The 24420-nt window shown below is 44.6% G+C and overlaps 1 long non-coding RNA gene across 6 annotated transcripts in view; it reads right to left on the bottom strand.

Annotated features, from left to right (window-relative positions):
• LOC135212438 (uncharacterized) overlaps positions 1-24420 on the bottom strand; it is an 82660-nt gene that overhangs the window by 14503 nt on the left and 43737 nt on the right. The window contains exon 1 of one of the 6 annotated variants that reach the window (XR_010313906.1): positions 17947-18047. The exons of 3 other annotated variants lie outside the window; for them this stretch is intronic. This is a non-coding gene — a long non-coding RNA (uncharacterized LOC135212438). Of the gene's footprint in view, positions 1-16618; positions 16741-16820; positions 17017-17946; positions 18048-24420 lie in introns of those variants that run through there. 2 more of the 6 variants (XR_010313905.1, XR_010313907.1) reach the window with 2 other exon arrangements.

Here is a 24420-nt window from a genome sequence, read left to right as displayed (position 1 = left end):
CTACTACAACCCACGCCAAGGTGACTGCCGCGCCTCTGGTGGCCATCCTGAAGTTAGCAATCAATCTTGAGCGAAGGGTTGGGAAGAGGTGGGATTTCGCTGGGCGACACGAACCAATCGCCCAGAAATAGATTTTTCCTACATCAAAATCCCTTTTCTGGGCTCAGTTCGTGTCGCTGCGTGAAATAATACCAGAGAATTAGCACAAGATTGAAAATAAAGAGGTCTCAATAAAACTAAAATTTAACTACATACTATAATTGTAACAAAATATTCATACAAATTGTTCAGACAATTCTGAATAAAGAATAATAACTAAATGTAACTTATAACTATAATTATTTACAAAGTATTTACATAAGTTACAGGTATGAATATGAAAATTAACATGTGTGTGAAAAATCTTAACATAAAAAACACACTGAATAAGTTTTATAGATACCAATACAAAAGAGAACAATAAACCATTGATTAATGGGAGTGTGGAACCCTAGCATAAAAATAAGGGGACCCACACTCTAATGCTAATATATACAACCAATTGTGGGTGACCCTAGCATAAAAATAAGGGTACACCCACTAGATAATCATAACAATAGAGCATCTAAGACTCAAGGGCAAGTGTAGAGTAACATGGTAGGTTAGACAAACTGTTGGCTGAGGTAGGTAGAAAGGAGATCTGGATCATCAACTATACTACTGGGCAGAGTCAGGGGAAACTATGTTACCCGCTGCAACTGCTGAAAATTTCAGAGATTCCAAAGACTTCAAGTAGTGACGTTTAAATACTGTCGGCGATTTCCATCCAGTATATTTTTTCAAATCATCAAAGTTCATATGTTGAAAGTCATTGATTGAGGTGGCCACTGCCCTGACATCGTGTGCCTTAGGGAAGGATTCAGGGTTAGCTTGTTTAAAAAAGTATAGGATCTGTTGCCTAATACCTTTAATTGATAAGGTACCACCTTTTTCTCTCCTAAGAGGGGACCCGAAGAGGAGGAGGATGTCCTAGACAGAAAGGCTCGTAAGGTCATCACTGGACAAAGAGAAAGATCTTGGGGAAGGGGTATGACTTTCCATGGTTCCCACCTCAACAAAGGATCCTCATTTTTTGCTAAAAAGCTGCGATCCAGAGAAAGCAGAACTTCTCCTGAAGGGAGAAATTCTACATGACCCGCATCTCTGGATAGTGCCAACAGTTCTGAAATTCTAGCTCCTGAAGCCAAGCTTAATAAAAATAATGTTTTTCTTAAGAGCATTATAAATGAACATGTCGTATTATCTGTATCTGAAGCCAGTTTTAGAACATCATTCAGAAACCATGACACTGAAGTAGGCGTTACTGAAGGTCTAAGTCTAGCACAAGCCTTGGGAATAGACGAAAAGTAAGAGTCTGTTAAGTCTATATTAAAACCCAACTGAAAGATCTTCTTCAAGGCTGACTTGTTTGTCGTAATAGTACTAGCTGCGAACCCTTTTTCAAATAAGGATCTGAAAAAGGATATAGCCGAATTGATTGTCATGATTTTAATGTCTGATTCCCTCAGGAAGGATGCCAACTTTTTAACTGCAGCATCATACTGCCTCAAAGTTGAATCCCTTTTATCTGATTCTAAGAAGAGGATATTTTGTGGATCTATATTTGCATCCCTCTTGGCTGCAAACTTCATGAAGCCCATAAAGTTAGGGCTTTGAGAATTCCTGAGGAAGTGAACACAGTCTTCATTTGTACCGACTGGGAGAGTCTGGGATTGGGAATTCGAAGGGGACGAAGACCCAATGCCAGCAGCAGGGGGTACCAGTTGCTCTTCGGCCAGTCCGGAGCTACTAGAGCTATCTGACCCTTGAAAGTCCTGAGTTTGTTCAGCACTTTCAGGAGAAGATTCACCGGAGGAAAGACATAAATCTTCTCCCAGTTGTTCCAGTCTATGGACAGAGCGTCTGTGGCATAGGCCAGAGGGTCCAGGTTGGGAGCCACATAACAAGGAAGTTTGTGGTTCGCTTGAGATGCAAACAGATCTACTTGCAGGCCTGGTACCCTCCGGAGTATCCATTGGAACGAACTGTTGTCCAGCGACCATTCCGACTCCAGTGGAACTGAACGGGATAGAGCATCTGCTATGACATTTCTCACTCCGGCCAGATGGGTGGAGGAGAGGTGCCAACTGAACTTGTCTGCCAGGGAAAAGATGGCTACCATGACATGATTCAGGTGTCTTGACTTGGAGCCTCCCCTGTTTATGCAGTGAACTACCACTGCGCTGTCCAGAACTAACTTTATATGAGAGTTCTTTGGTGGGAGTAACCTCTTCAGAGTCAGGAACACTGTCATTGCTTCCAATACATTTATGTGAAGCTGGCGGAATTGGGGTGACCATGTTCCTTGAACTTTCTTGAACTGAGAATATCCTCCCCAGCCGCTTAATGAAGCGTCTGTGTGGATAGTGATTCCCGGAGGGGGAAACTGAAGAGGTACTGACATGGACAGGTTCTTCAACTTTGTCCAAGGGCGCAGACGATTTCGGAGAATCTGTGGTATTGCTGACAACTTGTCCCTGGATCTGACATTTGCTCGTGAGCGCCAGATCCTGGTTAAGTCTTTCAGTTTGGCTTTCATCAAGATGTTTGTCACTGAGGCAAACTGAAGGGAACCTAGGATTCTTTCCTGGTTTCTCCTTGAAGCATATTTGTACCTTAGAAATTGCTTCACTGACTTCACTATTTCTTTCCTCTTGGCTAGTGGAATCGACAGAGTGTGAGAAGATAGATTCCATTGAATGCCCAGCCATTGAAAGCTGGACTCCGGAGTGAGTCTTGACTTTGTCCTGTTTATCTGGAACCCCAGATATTCCAGGAACTGAATGACTTTCTTTGTGGCTTTGAGGCATTCCTCGACTGTTGGTGCCCAAATCAACCAGTCGTCGAGGTACGCTACTACCATTATCCCTTGAGACCTTAGTTGTTGAACAACTACTTCCGCCAATTTCGTGAATACTCTGGGTGCTACATTCAGACCGAAGGGAACTACCTTGAAGGAGAATGCTTGGTCTCCCAGCTTGAAGCCCAGGAGGTAAGGGCGAAAGTGTCTTGTAATAGGGATATGATAGTATGCGTCTGTAAGATCGATAGAGGTGGTGACGGCCCCACGGGGAAGTAAGGTCCGCACCTGCGAGATAGTCAGCATTTTGAACTTGTCACAGCGAATGGCCAAGTTTAACTGGGACAAGTCTAAGATTACCCTTCTTTTTAATGAGCCTTTCTTTGGCACGCTGAATAAGCGACCTTGAAACTTTACTGGCTTGACTCTCGCAATTGCTCCTTTCTGAAGGAGCTCCTCTGCATACTCCGTCAATTCCTTCGATGGAAGTTGAAGGAACGGTCTGGGTGGAGGGGGGCCTCCGATCCAACTCCAACCCAGGCCTTTCGACACAATACTTTGTGCCCATTTGCTGAATCCCCACCGATGCCGGAAGAGACAGCCTCCCTCCTACCTTTGAGATCTCACTGCTGCTGAGTCGAGTGACCTCCGCGGCCTCCACGGAAGTGCTTTCCCCTATTAAGCGACCTTCCTGATCCTCTCTGACGAAAGGATCCCCTAGCCCTACCTCCCCTGGCGAACCGGTCAAAGTGTTGGAAGGCTTGGCCCTCGAACACCTGGTTAAAGGCCGGGGAGACAGCATAGGAAGTGGAAGGCTGAGCCTGAGGGGAAATCAGGTAGATTGGTTGAGCCTGGTTCTTCGACATAGAAGGCTGGCCTGGCTGAACGACCGCACCGCTGACACAGCCTGGCTGAAGTGTTAAGGCTTCTTCTTCTTCTGGTAAGGCTGAAACCGTTTGGTCTTTTTCAGTTTCTTGCCTGCAGAAGACGGGTCTTGACGCCTCTTAGCAGAGTAGGCCCCACAAAAAAGATCCTTGAGGCTCTGGTTGAGCCTCGTCGCCTCGCTTTGGACCTCTCTAACCATTGCTTCAGGGGTCTGCCCCCCAGATGTTGGAAGAAAGCAGCTTATTCGGCTCATGCCGAATAGTTGCTTCCTGGAGGACATGTTTGCGACAGTTGACCCTCGCCGTCACAAACTCGTACAAGTCCGATTGGACCGTACAAGTCTGCGATTTGGTCAACAATTTGAAGAGCGGCTCTGAAGCGTAAGATATAGCCCCTACCTCCATCATTGCCATGGTGTTGATAGACCTGGCCAGCCTATGTTTTAGCCTCAAACTCGGCTTGAATGAGGCTATCAGGAAGTCTTGGGAGCTTCTCGCCGAACTGGTCCATCGCGCAGTCCGGCTTGAGCTTGCCTACCAAAAAAGTATTCGGCAGGTCCTCCCACAAATCTCCAAGCGAAGGGAGCAAAGGTGATGTGGGATCTGCTTCCCTTAACTGAGGCAAGGGCTCTCCCTTTAAGCCAGCTGGGATGGTAACGCTGGCGATCTTAGTTAGAAAAGGGAGAGGAGTCTCTTCCTCCATCGTAAGATGGTGAAAGGACTCTTAAATGCCTGGATTCTGGTGTTGGAGCAGTCCATCTCATCCAGACACCGGAGCCACTCTCTTTGAGCCTGGTCCCTGGAGTACAGCACTGTCTCCCTAGGGACCTTATCCTCCCTGTTCATAGCTGCCTCCGTCAGCCTGGCGTAGCCATGAACGGAGGCTGAAGATTCTCTGGGTAAAACTCGAAGTCTTCAATCCTTCGAATACCACACTCCGGAATGGAAATGAACCCATCCTGGAAAGGGGCGTAGGAAGCTACTCTCCAGGGGTTGTTCATCGAGAAAGGAGGAAGAGAATCATGGGGAGGAAGCTGGAGCAGGCCTACGCCAGGTGCCGGGGAGGCAGCTTGAGGGGCCTGATTGAAGCCGGACATTAGGTTTTCCTGAGTGGCAATCCTGTCTGATAGTTGCGAGAACATCTGCTCCATACTTGTCCTCAGGGAGCCTAACAAATCTCCCATCTGCTGCATCATCCCGACGGAGAAAGCGTTGGGATCGAAGCTAGGAGCAGATGTAGAAGTGGATGGGTAACTCGCTAGAGGTACCGAAGGGGAAGGAGAGACCACTGACTCTGCCGGAGTACGGGGCCTCTCCTTGGAGGACTTGCTCTTAGAAGCTCTAGGGCCCGAAGCAGATGATTTACCCTTCTCTGCTCCGGGGTTAGAAGCCGAAGACTTACGAGATGACGACGCCAAAGAAGTCTTTTTAGAAGATGACGTCTTTGTTAGTTAGGGTTTTCTGCGCCCTGTGACCCTTCACTTTAGGGACCCCACAGAGGCGGCTAGGCGTAGTATACGAGAGCTCAGCTCCCATAAAGCCTTGGAAGGAAGCAGGAGAAGCAGCAGGGGAAGAAGATCCAGTGGCGCCCAAGGGAAGCCCTTGAGCGTCCAATGTACCTACCTCGACCAACAGGTCGTCTACACCTACCATCGGTTCTACATTTAAATCTAGTGTGGCGACTTCCGCTGAGATGTCCTGGCCTGGTTCCTTCATACACGCGGCGACCTGCCGCTGGATCGTCATCATCGTCGGGGCTGCCTCCGCCGGGTCGACGTACCCCGTCGACTTGCCGCCGGGGAACAGCAGGACAGCCATCCTCTTCTCGAGGATGGGCGGGCTGTCCCTTGGCGGCGTTCTTGCCGAAGCCGCCGACCCAAGCCCTCAAGGTTGCAAGGGCGGTCTCTCTAACCGCGGCAGCCTGGAAGAGAGAGTGTCTGTTAGATTTTAGTTTAAAGTTGAGGGTCAACCTTAGACTAAAATAGCCTTAAGACTAGACATTACCGGCATATATTTCACAATAATATGGGGAACTTAAGCTTAAAAACTATATTTCAAAACTTAAGCTTAAGATATAATTCAGAATTTATATCGTATGTATATACTGATGGAAATACTTACCCCGTCCAAAAACTGACTCACAAGATCATAGCAGATCGTACACGTTTCGTGGAACCAGACCTGCAGATTCCCGTGAGGAGTCGCACACGGAGCATGAGACCTGCAGACCTCATGCCCACAGGGGTCCTGGAGTACGGCGTTGCACCCCGGTGCTCCCAAGTTGGTAGTCTGTAAGTGGAAGGATACATGAGTATCGATATAACACTCACAGGGCTACTCTAGTACTCCGTTGCATGCCGGAGAATGAAAAATTTTTGGGCATAACCCCTCCCCTACTGCCTTAATAGGCATAAATGAGAGCTCCGGTGTATGCCGGAGAAGGAAAACAGAGGGCAAGGGAGGGACCCAGCTTAAGATAACTTATAAATAACTTATAATTAACTTAAGCATAAAATAGTAACAAAAATCCGGAGGACGACTCCGAATCGCGGTGCTGTCCGACTCCGCTGGCTACGCCGGAGAGACGGAATGGTGAAAAGCAAAAGTGACCAACTGGAACGCATACACTCTGCCGGTAGGTGGGGCTACCGTACCTCCCTCCTCCGTAATCGATGGAACTCCAGAAAGAGAACAGAGATCCGACACCACGGGGAAGAAGGTGAGGAGGGGCGAAACAGTGCTCAAGCATACAGCGGAGCGCAGGAGCAACAAAGGCGGGGGGAGGCCAACCCCCCGACTCGCCACAGCGAAGCACTGTGAAGCAGGGAGACAAGGTCACTCCCAGCCAAGTGTCTGTCCAGACTCCCCTACTCCCTCCGCGTAGGGAGAGAGGGAGTCGGGCCCGGATGGAGCGAGCAAGAACAGACCTCCCTCCCCCCTACTCTATGGGAGAGCGGGGGGAGGGCAAGGCGACTGGGACGGGCGTCTGGCTGTACCGCGATCACAGGGTGACCACGGTACGATAACACAGTATAAACAACGAAATCGATAGCCTAGGCTAATGCAACCAAACTGATCAGAAAGATGCAACAAAACTGATAATAAGGAAGCAACAAAACTGATGGGGACCATGGGACCATGAAACCTAGGCTAAGAGAACGGACCAGACGCCCTAGGCTAATCAAAATATAATAAATAAAATAAAAGTAGGGGAAATAAAATATAGAAAGAGAAAAAAAAATCCAGGAGTGTACGACTAACCCGAAAGAAAGTCTACCACTCAAAGCTAGCCTGGGCCGATACGAAGAGCGATGGCTAGGGTCTGGATAGAAAAAAGATAATGACTACGTAAGGTAGAGAGACATGCATGCATGACCTAAAACCAAGGCAGGCTAGATCCCCTAACAATACCATAATAAAAAGGGGCAGAGACGCACGGTAAAATAAGGGAAAAGTTCCAGGTATGGGAGACCGAGAACCAACCCGCCATGAGGCAGAACAATGCCGCCATGCTTCCGACCGGGAACCTGTATTTATACCTAAAAAATGGCAAATACAGGCTCGAGGAAGGAACGAACTAAATAGGAACCTTTCGGAATACTTAACTTAGCCGCTGCGATGGCAGAACGTTCCATGGTGGCGAAAAAATCCGTGAATTAGCACAAAAACACAAGAGCAAGAGAAACTCGTGCGTCTTGTAGCCTGCTAACGAAAAGGATGGCCACCAGAGGCACGGCAGTCACCTTGGCGTGGGTTGTAGTAGTAGTAGTTGCTGCCCCGTTCTGTGGGTCGGCTCTCTCCTTGAGGGATTTTGTTGTGGGAAATTTCTAAATGACAAGAAGTTCGTGGTAGTGGTCTCACTCGCCCTAGTGTTCATACCAACGCCCTTCTTTTATTTGGGTGAGCGAGTCAGTTATACTGACCTTTTCTTTATTTTGTTTATTCTCTGGTATTTGTTAGATCATTTACCTAAGAAATAATGAACTAAAGGATTATTTCACGCAGCGACACGAACTGAGCCCAGAAATATATACAGTCTATGAGTGACCATGTTATAAAGAATGTTAAATATGTATAATTTGAAAGCGTTTAGCAATGGTCAGTGGCTGATAAATTATGATTAAAACTGTGGCATGGTAAGATTATGTTAATAGTGAAAAATAACTAAATTAAAAGTTGTTAGGGGGATTTCAGCAGCGGTCGGTGAAAAGGAAACTTCGTTCTTAGCTGATCAATTTTGGGTAGACATCCTAAATTCTTAGCCACAACGAATGAGCTAAAAAAGTAAACGTTATCCGACAACTGCTACAAACTATGTCTAAAAATAGAATTCCTATCAGGATCGCCAATTTTTTTCAATTCAAATTTCTCTGTCCATGTATTATCATCTCCAAACTCCTGTGTATCTATTTGTTGGGAAGGTAATTCAATATTTTCAATAATTTTATTCATCCATATTCTTGCAAAGAAAAAAAATTCTTTTATTCTGTCAGATAACGATATACAGAACGGTTGGCTATTCAAGATTAAACTACTTTTCCTCAGCTGTTGGATTGAATTACACAAATTTGAAAGAACTTTCAGCGTAGAAGAGATAATATTCAAATGAAAATGTTTGGATTACGTACACAAAACAGATGATGAGTCTCATTGCATATGTCGATAAATGAATTAATGCTCATAACTGTAATCAGCCAATCAGAGGCACCCTTACCTCCAGTCATTCGTTTGACGTTCTAGGTAATGCTAAGGTCACACATTCACGTCATGCAATGCACACGCACGCCCAGCGCATAAGCGGAAATTGGTAGTTGGCAACAGCTTATGTCAGTAAACCGCGTAAATGTAACGTAAAACACACATAAAATCGTAGACGTACGGGGTGACGGGTCGTCCCGGGCGCTAAGCTCCGCCCACTAGGTCGCCGTAGCCCACTCCAGTTTTGAAATGTTCAAAACAAGTCGTGGGTGGTCACGGCCAAATGTCACCTGACGTAGCTCCAGGCATTGCACGTGGGAGCCACGGTGACTGCTGCAGGGTAAGCGCTAGGGTCACCAGCATCGTTTGCCGTCGTCGTTTTCTTTCCGCGGCGAAGCACTCGTGCCTCCTAATTGCGCTGTAGCCTACGGCGAAACCGATTCACACATATACAACCCTGTACGACATGGCAACGCTGTAGCGTGGTATAAAAGGTCAGGTCGGCGACCCTCAGGTCAGCTGTTGTTTCCGTCTCCCAAGACCAGCAGTTTTCCTTCAAGCTCTCCACAGCGCCCTTCAAGATGCCGAACCTCCTAAAATGACCAAAGAAGGGACCATCAACTCACACCTTGCAGGACCTTCTTTCGGCCCGGAAAGACTCCTACAGCCACTCCTACAACCACTCCTGCAGACATTCAGGACAGGGAAAATGTCAACTTCCACCTACAGGAGTCGGAGTTGGATGAGATTCTGACGTGAATGACAGCGACACGGAAACTCTCCATGAGAGTTAGGAAAAATACAATTTTCGACAAATTGTGATTTGTTCAGACACGTAATACAAACTCTCGGTCCTTTAAATAATAGGAAGACTCACCGATTGGTGGGAGGAATCTGAGTGAGCCTCTAGAACTGACTGGAGTTCTGCGCACCTAGGCTACTCCTCCTGGTCGTAAGAGCGAGGAGTGCCCTGCTGCCTATAACCAACTTGATCGGAGTATAGAGCTGCATGATCAAGAGTCAGACTTCTGGGTCTTTTCGAAATGAGTGAGGGATCGTGACCATACGAAAAAGGCTGTGAAGAATATTTGGTGTCGGAGACATTAATGCAAAGTTCTGGGAAGGGTTTGCATTATTGTCAGTCTCCTTCCTCCCCTTGCTAGAGGAAGGAACAGGATTGCTGCTATGACTCTAATAAGAAACAAAAAGGATGCTCTATGTGTAGCTTACCGCATCAATCGTCCGACCAGACCCGTGTGAGTTCGAGTCCTATCCTCAAACCCGAAGGACAAGAAATGGAGGGTCAAGGCGTGGGAAGGGGGGAGAGAGCCAGTCACTCTCGCATCCTTCTTACCTCTGCAACTGCACACCATGGATGAGATGCAACTTGTCCTCTTGATGGAGCTGGGTAAGCAAACACATCTTGCAAGCATCCACCACTGGTCCAGGATAATGAGGTTCCAAGGACCTGTGGGCAGTCCCGAAGGAAAAGAATGATATGTTGCAATGGCCTATCCATCTCCCTGTCCGACATATTCTTCGGAGTGATGTCCAGTACCCAATACTGGTCTATCCATCTGCAGCGAAGTCTCTCGCAGTCTCTTATCCCCCTGCAGCAAAGTCTCTCGCAGTCTCTTATCCCACTGCAGCGAAGTCTCTCGCGGTCTCGTATCCCACTGCAGCGAAGTCTCTCACGGTCTTGTCGTCTCCGCAATGGATAAAGACACCGACATTCTATGGTGGTGTTGATACTTATGGGTACCCGGCCGGAACATGCCAGTAGGACGAAGTAATGACTGATCTGGATCAACCGATACAAAGTCCACGCGTAGCTCGTGACGGTCTCGGACGCTTGTGTGAGGCGAGCCGTCCATGCATCTGAGGCACAGTCCCACCGTGACCCTCGCCTTTTGAGGGGTTATGCCAAGAGACCATACAAATCGTCTATCTGTTGCCACCGATGCTGGAAGGCGAGATGATTCTCTCAAGGCATGTGCCCAACAGACGAAAGTCAATTGCCTTCTAGAAGACCGAGGGTCCCTGATGGCAAGACAGAGGTTCTCATAGTAGTTGAATCTCAACTAAGGAGAAACTACTATGTGCCATTGAAGACGAAGGTGACAGGTGAATGCAGACCTACGTACGTCTTCACAGCTGAATTGAGAGAGGTTAACTCTCAAGATTCTGAACGTAGAAAAAGTCCCGCCGATGACACCAACCCGTGAAGACGGCTTAATCCCTGGGCTGAATCAGGGAGGACATCTATATACTTGGAAGTAGAGCTGGCAGGGCGGGGAACAGGCGATGTCTTCCGTTGTACATGTACAATTCAGGGTGGACAATGAACAATTGCACACCTACGAATACAAGATATATTTATTAGAAAAACTCAGATGTCTGAAGAAATCATTCCGCATCATTGCAGCGGCAGGTGCGATGCAGCGGGAGACTAGGCTACAGATTTCCGTTACCGTGTGGTAAACAGAAAGATGATAGCGAGTCTAGTTAGATATATCTGTCTGAAAATTCTAGCAATGTCAAAGGTGATGCAGTAGAGATGGTCATCCACGTATGAGAGAATTCCAGCCAACCAGGATCTAAGTCTGGGATTGCCGGGCAGAGATTCGGTTTGGTAGTCAATCATCGCAGAGGAGAGAGAGAATATCCGACCGTACTATCTCGGAGAGCCAGCTGGTACTGGGCTGCGGCAGGCAGGGCTGGCAGGCAGCCCATACACCGCTAGCTCTCACTCACTCGTCATCCTGAGTTGCCATGTAATCCATTCCAAGAAGGAATGCGTTCGGCTAGAACCATTGAGCGCAAAAAAAAACGCTAGGGAATTTTGCATTTAATCGAAACGGATTTCAGTGAATCCAAATGCTGTGGTGGTGGTGTTGTAACAATACCACAAGTATCTCAAAATCGAAACTGGTAACTCCTGGGAAGTTGCAGGGCAGTCCTGAGTTGCAGTTCAATTAAGAGGATACTATTCATCTCAGTCACAACCCGTAGAGTTAACTACGGTAAGTGCCTACACCTCGGACAATTCAACTGATAACTGAAACATGTCGCGAGGGCAATATACGTAGTATATTTGTAAGTTCCTGTACATAGACCTCCATCCTAAATTCTCTTCCATTTGAGGAACAAGAATAAGGACTGGAAGTCGACACCCTTCATTCTCTAATGAAGAGAGCAAAGGTTAAGTTTTCCCAAAGGAAGACTTCTACGGTGATAACAGGATACCAAAGACGATAGTTCAAGCTGAACTGGATGTCCCCACTCGTTCTTCTCTATCCCGGGGTTGGCCGCCTACTGAGGAGACGGACCGTCAGGTCCATCCAGGCTGAGCCCCTCCCGAGATATTCTTCCTTCAGCAGCAGTACTTCTCTCAAACGCTAGAAACTCCAGGAATTCAAGCATTCGGCAAGATTCCCGATTATCGTCGTAACAATTATCTGGGATTCTCCTCTCGCCCACTCTGGACCACGGTTTCGCCCAAGTGCTTGCAGATCGTAGAAGACCAGAACACTCGGAGAGTGCTAGAAACTCTGAATTCTAAGCGCTCGGCAAAACCTCCCCCAAATTCATCAGACTATCATCGGGTGGTGGTCCTCCCAATTCCCATAGAAATCAAGGATAGGGCAAGATCCTCAACGACGGGGACTTATGGCCGGTAGGACCCGAAGGACCCTCCAGGAGCGCAGTCCCCGACGTGGAATCCTACGGAGAACGCTCTGCAGAATCCCTCCCCTTCCCGTTGCAGCCATAGGGAGAGAGGGAATGGGAGAGGAAGATTGGACACTCACTCGCCTTCCCAGCGAAACTAGCAATCGGAGAAGTGAGTACGGGCAGCCATCACAGTGCGGTGCTGGCCACTCAGAGTCTAGGAAAACGTTTTCCCAAAGGAGGGTTACGAACTCGTACTGTAGGCTAAACGTCTGGCGCCACCGTGAGCACCTGACAGGAGAGAGCTGATACCATCCTCTGACGTGTCCCAGTCCTCGTTGAGGTCAAAACCTCTCAAGAGGACCGAAGGGGGAGCCCACCCTGGTCTCTGCGTGCGTGGTCCAGCGGGACGGTCATGTGAACAGCGGGGATGGTCACTCCGAGAGTCTGGGAAGCGTCATCATCCTCGCCAGGCCCCCACGATCTTCTCCAACCACTGAGCGAGGATCTGTTGGTCCCAAGACCGAACCAGGCTCGTGGCGGGACCGTAAGAAGTGCATTCATCATGGTCACTCCTGTTCGCCTCGTTCCTCCCGGTGTAGCCTGAGGAGGTTGAAGGGACAGGTGAGGGAGACCTGACGCTCCCACCCTGCCTACTAGCAGAACCAGTAGGCTGGGGGGACTGCAGGCGATCACCAACCCACGGTGGCGATTGAGCTGCAAGTCTGGACCAGCGGTCTTCTTGCGGAGAAGCGCTGCACCAAGGAAAGGAGCGTCAGTCTCTTGCAGGGGAGCTGCTACGAGCACTCCTCCCTTCCCTACCAGCAGAACCGGTAGGTTGGGAGGACTGTATGCGATTACCAACCCACGGTGACGATCGAGCTGCTGGTCTGGACCAGCTGCCTTCTTGTGGAGAAGCGCTGGACCAATCTGGAGAGCTGCTATGTGCGCTCCTCCCCTGCCTACCAGCAGAACCGATAGGCTGGGAGGACTGCAGGCGATCACCAACCATGGTGGCGGTCGAGCTGCAGGTCTGGACCACCAGTCTCCTTCCGGAGAAGCGCTGGACTGAAGACAGTAGCGTCGGTCTTGTGTGTCAGGGGAGCTGTTACCAGTCGTGCGAGGCGTCCGGTCCCGATGGGAGCGACGGTCAGGTGACTAGTGTGTCCACTAACACGGTGAGAGCGAGCACAGTCCTCTCGACGCGCCCAGGTGAGACTGGACCAGGTCCAGGCGAGGTTGAACCAGCCAGGTCCAGGACCTGGTGGCCAGGGGGGGAAGCCTCTTCCCAGCCTCGTTACATGAACGGTCTGGTGGGAATGTCACGTCAACCTTAGGAACCGGCAGATCGCTGCAAGAGCGATCGCTGGCCTGGCGGGAGTCACCTGAGCAACTGCCACCAGTCTTCCGCTCCGTGCCCGGGTCCTGGCAGCGAGCAGGATCAGCTGCCTGGACCCTGGCTGCGTGGTTACCCATGGGCGACAGTACACTCAGTACCTCTTGTGGCCAAGACGGTCCCTGGCGCCGAGGCAGAACCTCTGGCGCCAGGAGAGGAGGTACCGGTGTTAGCCGGTACCCCTTCGGTCCCAGTCTTCTTCCTTGCGGAAGGAGAGACGGGCCCCATTCCCGGAAGACCAGCGGAAGCCCCAACTGTCCCTTAAGAGGTCTCCGAGCAAGATTTCTTAGGGAGGGAGGAGGCTACCTTCTTCTGCTGGGGGGTTCGGAAGTCGAAGGGGAAGAGGCAATAGAAGACGACGGCAACAACTTACTCTTCTTCCTGGACTTCCTCTTCACCAGTTCCCTCAGGACAACTAACAGGTCCTCCATCCAGGATGGAGTTGGGGCAGTTACGGTAGCAACACGGCCCAACTGCACCTGTCCGGAGGGACCTGCGGGAGCAGCAGTGGAGAGAACGCTTCCTTGAGGAGGGTTACGAAACTCTTACCTGGCAGGTGAAGCATCTGCCACCAATCTCTGAAAGAAAGAAATTAATTAAAAGAGGGCTGGATGGCCCATCTCCACCGGTCTCTGCATGCATGGACCCGCGGGAACATCACGTCAACCCTGGGTACCGGACGATCACTGCGAGAGCAATCGCCGGTCTGGCGAGTCACCCGAGCGACTCCTACCATCTTCTGCTCTGTGCCTGGGTCCTGACACTGTGAGCGTACTCAGCAGTTGGACCCTGGCTGCACGGTCACCCGTAGGTGACTGTACACTCGGTAACGCTTGCAAGCAGGCTGCCGAGACGGTTCCTGGTCTGGAGGTGGAACCTCCGGAACCGAGAGAGGAGATACCAGCAGTACCGGTACCTCCATGGTCCCTGTCTGCTTCCTCCCCGAAGAAGGAGAGACGGGCCCGGTTCCCGGAGGAACAGGAGGACCAGCGGAAGACCCACCTGTCTCACCAGAGCGAGACAGACCCTTAGAAGTCCTGAGACAAGACTTCTTAGGGAGGGGAGACCACCTTCTTTTTAACGGCAAAGCCTAAAAGTCAAAGGGGAGGAGGCATGAAGATATGATGATCTCGAAGAGGAGGATGACGACACTTGACGAGCTCTCTTCCTCTTTGGATCCTCCAAATTCTGCCAGACTTCTACCATCAGGAGTAGAAAAACCTCACAGGGCAGCACGACAGCTTCCTCTAGTGACATAAACTCCGGACAGTATGGTAATGAATATGATTATCAGCAGGGGATCAGTACACACACTCTAGGATCGGTATGCAACATGCTACGAGTCATAGGTCCAATACAAAGGTTAGGATAACCAATACAAAGAGCATCCAACCAATACTGCTGAAAACACAATCACCACTAGTCTGTAAAATAAGGTAAAAAAAAAAAAAAAATCAAAGTAATGAGGATACTCCTCACGCATTGAAGGGCACCGCCCTCCGAAGTGAGAGGAGATCCCCCAACATCAACACCGCATGCCCATCCTTCTACCTTCTTCCAATAGTAAGTGAAAGGAAGGAGGAGAAGAGAAATTACCATAACAGCAAAACACGGACAAACTTTTGAAGGTCCCTCGGTAATTCCCAAGCGTAAGCGTAATTTCCGGATGAATACATGTCCCATTACAGGATCAATATCACTTACGTTAAATACATGTCTCATCCTCATGCAGGTCTGAGCCAGTGTTAAGGGGCGAAAGAATGTAAATAATATATTGGTATACCTTTTCCGCCAACTCTTAACACAAGTAGAGGGGCGGTTGTAAAGGCTATCACAAGGACAAACCTTTGTTTAGTAATAATATCAAACACCGAATATACAATCCCACCAGGAAAAAAAGGTCAATGACCAGTCAGCCGGAGCTCACAAACACACGTCTTTATCGGAAGACAGCCGAAAGCAAAGTGGAGTGTTTAAATCCAGGCAGGCTGCCTAACCACCTTGTTCAAGATTCAACGGCCGTAATTCCAGTTACCCCGTAAGTACATTCCTATTGCTAAAGGACCGAGGGTTTGTATTACGTATTGGAACAAATTTTTTTTAATCAAGTAATTTTATTTCTTTTCAAATAAGTGAAAATATGTTAACTGGTAAGAAAACGTCTCCACCAATATGGCTTGCCTTTGCGAACAGCGAATTCATTCATATTTTCAACACTTTACTACGTAAACAAAAGCGGCATTGCCATTTAGTGTCTCTAGTGAACGCAGGGGGGGGTAAACGTAATCTTTTCCGTGACTGTACTTTGCAACATTATGTCGAGTAAAAGATATTGGATGATACAAAATACTTTGAAAAATAAAACAGCAACAGCCTGGCTGGCCTTGCTATCCACTGAGTCACAAGTACATACCTATCCCAAATGGTGTCTCACTAAAGTGCACTGCCAGAGTAACCCCAGGCTACGCACATTTTGACTTGGCCAAACAGCCCAAGCCTGCTGCCATGCGTAAGGGTAAGGTCATGCATGCAAGAGCATGCTCTTCCATATGTGCTTCCATAGAAACACAAGTATGGGAAGGAGGAGTCCATGCAAGTCATTGCGAGCGACTGTAGTCAAACACCTGAGATCAGGCATGAGTGAACCAATGCTATGCTGATTGGTCACAAGCACAGGCCTACCATCCAGAGAAGCAGGGGAACCCTTCCACCATGGCTTTTTATGCCTCCTACCATAAAGCTTGCACTGAGAAGATGACCACATCTCCCATTCTGCACATGGTAATTCACATGTAAATTTTCTCCCTCTGCTCGATGGGCACACACTAAAGGGAATATGTTACAAGACCAATAACAGCTCAACCCAAACAGCGCACTTAGTCTGTTAAATTACCATGAAAGAATAAACCAGGCTACAAAACACAATGCTAACAAAAAACCCAAAGGTAGATCTAGGGTACTATTCCGCGGCGGCCTAGACTATGGCAGTTGCGGTTTTTCTATGCAGCTTTACCTCCTGAACAAGAATTTTAAGTAATATTAATATTCAGACAACTGTAATTAACCCCCAGGGGGCCAGTACTAAACACGCACCAATCCCTAGTGGATGTCGTAACCGCGGTTACGTTCCTTGCAGTCCCCGTGAGGAACTAGTAGTAGGACTTCATCATTCTTCATTTCACGTTTTTGGTAGCGACAAACCTATTCCTCTCAGAATACAGACAAGGCTTCAAATGGCAATTACTAGGTAGCGTAAGGTGTGGACCTCACCAATTTTGCCTAACCTGTAACTTACCTTTGAACTCTATCCTATGGTAAGGGGGACCGATGGGAATGCGAGGTTATGGGTGGGTAATAAAAAACTTTGGGGAAGGTTATGCCATGTTATTTCCTCTTGGGTATTTATGACATTTGAACCTGATGATGGAGAGGGTACATAACCAAAATCCACCTATTACTACTGCTAGTATTACGAGCCTCGAGGCCGAATCCTTCTGCGCATGCGCCTTGTTATAGAAGACTAAGGAGAGCTTTTGTTTCAGTCACTGACTCCTTACCTATGTTACACCTCTAAGCTTGCCTTCTTTTAAGGCGGGTTATGGGGCTGGGCTCCAAATTTGATGGGCAGCCTAGCCTTCACAGTATAGCCTAAGAGAGCTTAGGCCTAGGGTAACCTTGGTTTGAACGTTTTCGTATCCCCATCCTATATAGCTATCTGCAGATCAGCTTACAGAACAAAACAAGGTTTTAATGTTTAGAAACTTAAATGCAATTTGCTTCATGTGGGCCTGCTTTGTTGAGGCAAATTAGTACCATAATATTGTATACATCCGATACTACCTACACTAGCATTTGATCTCTATAGGCCTAGTTCCATGAGTTGCATACAGGTTGCCAATTGACTTACCAGAGTTCAAGTACCATCCCTGAGAATTTTGTTACTGTTGCAAGGTAAAATAGTATTCCTGGATGATATATCAACTCAATCAATTATCAAAGTTACTAAAGCATAACTAAAAGCGTACCTCTCTCGGTTTTAGTAAAAACTAAAGGCAATCTACATGATGAAGCACTAAGGATTCTTAATGCCACGACAGTAACAAAAACCCCCCATAGAGCTACTGTGTTTTTTTTTTTCCATCTGTCCACCCGGGCTTTAGTTACGCTTTGTGTAAGTTTTAGGTAAATAAAAGGATATCTGGGTGTACATTTCCAACTGGAAAGTGTTTTAAAAATTTACTGTATGCGATTTACACCTTAATATTCGAAATAGGATATTGTTGAATGTAAGCTGCCTTTTCGGGGTGGCGAATGGAACAGCCAGACAAATTTCATTAAACAGATGCTAAACCAAGTTATGTCATATCGTATCTGGCTAAAACGCATTTATAAAAATTAAAAGTTTATAGTGATATACTTACGTGTATTGCAGTAAGATGTAGGTGTGGTCCAATAAAGTTGACATCTTTCCGTAGTGAACAGCGAGAGAAGCAATTTCCCCGCCACTGCGTCTGGCTGTTCCATTCGTCACCCCGAAAAGGCAGCTTTAATTCAACACTAATAATGATATCCTACTTCGAATGTTAACGGTGTAATTCGCATACAGTAAACTATTAAAACACTTTTCAGTTGGAAATGTACACCTAGATATCCTTTTACTTACCTAAACTTACACATAGCGTAACTATTTAAAGCCCAGGACCCACCATAATGAACTGTCAAAAAAAAAAAGAAAAAAAAAATTAAAAAATTGAAAAAAATGTGCCATAGGTTTATGTCACTTTTATCATGACTTTTATGCATAAGGGTAGTTAAGTTGACTAAAACAAAACTTGATAAGTACTTCATACTGTAATGTCTTGCCTTACACATTTTTCCAGCTATGGAGTCGTGGACATGGCACGAAGAGGCTGAAATGTAAACTGTCCTGAGTAATTATAGGCAGATTATTATAACAGCACACGTTTTTGTATCTTTTTCAAATTAAACTTCAGCACTCCTTAAAACCTGGCTTCTGGGAAGCCTTCCCTCCCTCAGAACGTTCACCATCTACCAGGAACTATTATAGTCGATACAATATACATACCATTGTGCAAGTCATTTTCCTTTTCCTTAATATGCAGAGGTTCCCTGTGAAAAGTAAGTCAACGGGTGCTCCTAACTTCATCCTTTAGCTTTATGGATGAAGCCATGTACCAAATAATTCTACATTAGTCATTGTACACAACTAAGCAGTCTTACAAGAAGTGCATTAATCCACCATACACATACAGCCATTCACCTATATCTTGCACTCACTCTCACACTTTCTGGGTGTTTTGCACGTCCTTTCCAATAGGTTTTTAGAGCTTTCTATCCAGCACTGTCACACTTCTTCCCAGTTGTATATACTTTCCACTAACCCATTCTCCTGCATTTTCTTGATACGGTTAAACCGTCTCAACTTTTGACTCATTCCTTCACCTAAGCTAATAAGTTTCATATGTTTCTTTCAATTTACATTCAACATCCACAATTCACTTCCATACAGGAGAGCTGGCTCAATACTCCTTAAATGAGTTACAATTTTTGACCTTTTGCACAAACCTAGATATCAGTTCGCATCAACCTTTTTTAATTTCTTCCACTATTCATATAGGTTGTTTTAAGGTATCTGGGTACTCAAGCCAGGCAACTCTTGCCCACTCTGTGTTAAGGATAGTGAAAAGAGGGAGTTAAGAGTAGTTTGATAGCTGGACAAAATGACCAAGAAAATAAAAAAAATAAAGTTGTACAAGGTTTCCATTTACCATGCAGAGAGAGAGAGAGAGAGCGAGAGAGCGAGAGAGAGAGAGAGAGAGAGAGAGAGAGAGAGAGAGAGAGAGAGAGAGAGTGTCTCTTTTCTGTTTGAATATACAAGTAACTTTTGAGCATTATCTTGATTTTCATTAAAGTAGGCAGTAGTAGTTTTTTAATAACTTTTTGGCAATGTGAATCAAACTATCAGGTAGTTTAACCAGCATGAGGTTTGCTACAACAAACTAATCTCTGTAAGATGCAAGCTACTGCATAAATTAATTTAACCAAGTCAAGGAATTAAAACTAGACTCTCACAAGGGTGGCTTGTAGGGTTTGTTTCCAAAAATAATGACTAAATTCATCCTATCTTATCAACGAAGTTGCAGACTCAAGCTTCAAAAATGGGACTGGAAGATGTTACCATTTTACGGGATTTATATCCTTTATTGTCATTCACTATTGATTAGAAACTTGACATCTTAAATGGTGAGAGTCAACAGTCTCAACTATCACACATGGCTGGCATGAAGGGTTTGCTTTTAATGGCTATATTAAATCTTGTGTATTACAATTGGACAAAAGATTCTGTAAAAATCTTTCAAGGATTTGCTTCTGATGTTAAGCGTTGCTTTGCATTCAAGGACTGGGTCCTTTGGGTTACTCATCAAATATCCTTAGGTCAGACAAATGTGACCATTTCGAAGACATTATTACTTCAACGGGGTTACTCTACAGACATGGATAGTATATGGAAAAATATACAATAAAATGAGGGGAAGAAAAATTCCGGCGAAGATGCTCACACTATGGGAATGGAATGAAATACAGAATTTAGGCCAAAGACCAAGCACTGGGCCCTACGAGGTCATTCGGTGCTGGAAGGAATATAGACACTAAGAGGGTTTTAAAGTTGTAACAGGAGGAAAACCTCACAATTACACTATGAAACAATTGTCAGGAGAAGGTGGAAAGTTAGATGAAGATAGAAAATATGAACGGAGGTGCAGTAAAAGGAGTGAAAGAGGTTCCAGCTAGGGGCCGAGGGATGCTGAAAAGACCCTTAAGTAATGCCTACAGTGCACCACAAGGTGCAGAGACAGCATTACCCCTATACGGTGATTTGCACTACGAACGAATGAGTGAAAAGAACAGATTTTCAAAACAAAAAGAATTGTGTAAAAAAAAAAAAAAAAAAAAAATGCTGTACCATCAGCTTCTCCTCTTGTCCCTGGCTGGCTGGCCAATGGGGATGGTAGGGGCTGGTTTATCAGTAAAGAGGCATTTCAGATCATCTCAATATTCTCTATAGTTATAACCCAGCTTTCAGAATATGCAGAGTTTAATGTACAAAATGCGAAGTTTGAGTTGTCACAAATTAGTTTATTGATCCTTCATAATATTTCAGAAACACCACTGTCCACACAGAGGCTATTAGCCGCACGTTGAGGAGGGATGTCTAAATCATATAGATACTAAAATAATATTGTACTTGTATATATATCATTATTTATACATTGTGAAGGCCAAATCCTACGGTGGGTTTAATCAGCTTTCATTTCTTATTGGCTTCATAATTTGAAAAATACTGCCATCTGTTTACAGAAATTTTTAATATTGTAGGATTTCCACATCATCTCATCATCTCTCATAAAAGTTATTTTTGTACTGCATTCGCTGAAAGTGAATATTACTTTACAGAAGAGAACAGAACATGCACTATTCCAAATTTATTGTAAAATTTTACACAAATCTAATTACATAGTACTGTAGTCAACAGAAATTACATGAAAACCCAAACTTTTCTTTAATCATAAGGAAAAAACTGGCCTAAGTAATTTCATATTCATGTTACAATTAAGACATAAAAATAAATCACATCCATGTTATTAGTTCAGAGACAATTCTCACACCAATGTATTGTGACAACAAACTGACATGCACTAACAGTAAGTCACAAAGGATAGCAGAACATAACAACATAATTGACCTACACTGTAGCACCATCATGATTACAGTTTGACAAAGGTCAAGGACTTCTATATGATACATAAATATTCGCTATTCTTAAGTAATATTTTGTATTTCTCTATGACAGTTTATTTTCAGATACCAACAGCCTGGCGATCTCAATCTCCAGTAGGTTGTGAAAAGGCAAATGGCATTCTACAGCAAATGGCTTTCTACGACTGTAATCAAAATATAATTTTTTTGTTCCCTCAAGTCCTAAGTAAAGTCTAAGTTTTGTGTATGATTTTAGAAACATTTCATTCAACTCAGTTAATTTCTCACTCACAGAGAAACCTGTGAGAAACACATTCAATCTTATAATATAATTATCGTCATCAGATACAAAAAACTCATAAGAAGAAAAACAAATTTCATACTTATTTCCACATACGCATCAATAAAAAGTAAAATTACAGCAGCAATAAAAGGCACCACTACAATAAGAAGCGTATTGGAGCTATTCTGGTTACGACTGTCATATTTACTTATTCTGGTATTCATGTTCATGATGAATACGACATTTACTGCCATCTGCCTTCTCTTTATGGAATACAAACAGGTGAATAAACAAAGCTTTTTCTAAAAACTTGACCTCCTTGAGATAGGCACACACATTTCATATTTTAAATTCATTCACTATCTGTACCTACACAGCGACTATCAAACAAATTACCTCACTGATTCTCATGAACTTCCTCAGCAAAAACAAGCAAATCATTTCCAAGATTAAAATCAAGTAAAATATTTCCTATGCTGTTAAAACTGAAACTCATTCTCAAGACCACATGCTACTCTCATGACATGATATACAATAACAACAGGATGCTCAATAACACCAGTCTCTCAACATACAATAAACTGTCTCCACCATTAATCATGTCTATCCTTTCTCACAAACTATGCCCCATACCTTTCACCTGTACATTAAAGCAGGTAAGAACTCGTAACGTCTCAAGAGATGAATTAGTCACCTCATTCATTCTAAATTTCACCCCAGCTCTCATACATTAAGGGTATCGGCGGCCTGTAATTTTGGCGAAATTGGCTCAAATTCGTGAAAATGAGTTATTGTCATATTTCCATACATCTGGGTCCCGGCCATTTTTGCCACACGTAAGATAATATCGATACGAAGCTTTTTAAATGGTTTAAAGCCACGTCTAAGTAGAAAATTAAAGGTCTGGTTAGGGGTGGTTTTACTATTTCATTTTCCATTTATTCTTTAAGTATTTGAGTTTCTTTTCATTGCATTTTGTTTCGTATGCCGTACAATATGTTTTCCTGATAAAGATGGCAACTCTTCCCATGACTGAATAACGCGAGCCACTTGTCTCGAGAGAGAATTCTTGTAGTTTTTTTATGCAATCGTGTAGTTGTTATTTTCAATCAACTGCAAACACTTCCTGAGACTTTTAGACATCAATTGTGTATTATATATACTACTAACATGCCAAAAAAGAAGTTTAGTAAAAAAAAAAAAACTAAGGGAAGCAAACTCTCATAAATATCAAAAACTTATCTTGAAACTAAAAGCATAGAGAGCTAATGTAGCTTCCGACATGTCGCCACCTGCCATGTGTGCTGAAGAGATGCCAAATACTTCCTATTACGAAGCTCCAAGGGAAATCTATTATACCTTTGCACAAATATATCAAGATGATGATGATGATGGTACCGACGACTTTGTTTTGAAGTTATCTGATGATGAGGAGGGGGACGAGGAAGAGAATGAGCATTTTCAAGATGTAATTGCTGTCCCTAATGTAGCAGGTGATGTCAGTGTTTTATCAGGAGCCAACCTAAGGAGTTTTTTTTATTGAGAAGTTATATGACTGAAAAAGAAGACGTTCTGAATGTAAGCAATGATGGAGAAATAGTTTCATTACCCTTGAGAGCTCTAAAAGACGCTTTTAGTTCGACGTATTGCGGGCAGTGGGACAGCAATATAACACTTGAATTGATGAAAACAGTTTGATGTTGACTTGAAACTAAACGTGTAAGTGTGAGGTGCAATCTGAAAGTGTGAAAAACAGAACATATCGGTGAAACAACAGCTTCATTTATATATCATATTGCTGCAATGGAACATATATCGGCTATGCACCAAGTTCATTGCTGTCTATTATGAGAAAAACAACAGGAGAAAACCTGAAAGGCCTTCAAATGAAAGAGAAAACCAGGAAACGAAGGTCTGCTATGCATTCAAGAAAGCAAAAGAAGCAAAGAACATCAAAAGGAGGATATGAAGGAGGGGCTCATTAGAATTCTTGGCAGCACAGAGTAGAGTGGCGTTCTACGATAACCCCCCAAAAATAATATAAACTATTTTCTATAAGTTATAAATGTTTTTTTTTTAGAGGGAATAATATCTCTTATAATAAAAGAAGGAAACAGACGCCTTGTAGGCTTTTCCAAGAAACTTTTTATTCTTCTAAAAGCAAAATAATTGGTTAGCAAACTTTAACTGCGTTTTTCTCAAAACATACATTTTCTACATTCAATTCTAAAAAACTCCCTTATTTTATAAATGGATTTTAATAATCTAAAAAGCAATTGGAATAAAGATAGTGAGAGAACACATCGGCAAATTTATTTTTCTTTTTTTTCTCAAAAAATTTTTTTTACCATATTTAATACATAATTTTAGGTATTTTTTTATTGAATTTTTAAAAATATTCTTTTTAAATAGCACACATCACATATTGGATTTCTGAGTTTGCCGTTTTATTTGATAGGTATTAAACTTTCTGCCATTACTTTTTTCTTTAAATGGAATGATAAATAAGGAAGGAGATACACTTTAAAAAACAAATAAAAAATGCTATGTTTTAAAGAAAAATATTTGTTTGTAAAAAAAGAGTTTTTATCTAATTCACCTGAAATTTTGTGTGCATCTTCAGTTCAATCCACTAGAGGTAACAACCTGTGGCAAGTTTGAACACCGTCACTCAAAATTAACCCCCGACCCCGCCGATACCCTTAACATGATACCATAAGTTATATTTAACACTAAATCATTTTCATAAAAGGGGCCAAAGGTCTATTTTAACTTTTTTAAATGCAAAGGGAAAAAAGGAGTATAAACGCTAACTTATGCAGTTCTTTTCGCA

This window comes from Macrobrachium nipponense, chromosome 41 (genome assembly GCF_015104395.2).
Source record: "Macrobrachium nipponense isolate FS-2020 chromosome 41, ASM1510439v2, whole genome shotgun sequence".
NCBI classification, from domain to species: Eukaryota; Metazoa; Arthropoda; class Malacostraca; order Decapoda; family Palaemonidae; genus Macrobrachium; species Macrobrachium nipponense.
This window is presented reverse-complemented; position numbering and strand designations above follow the sequence as displayed.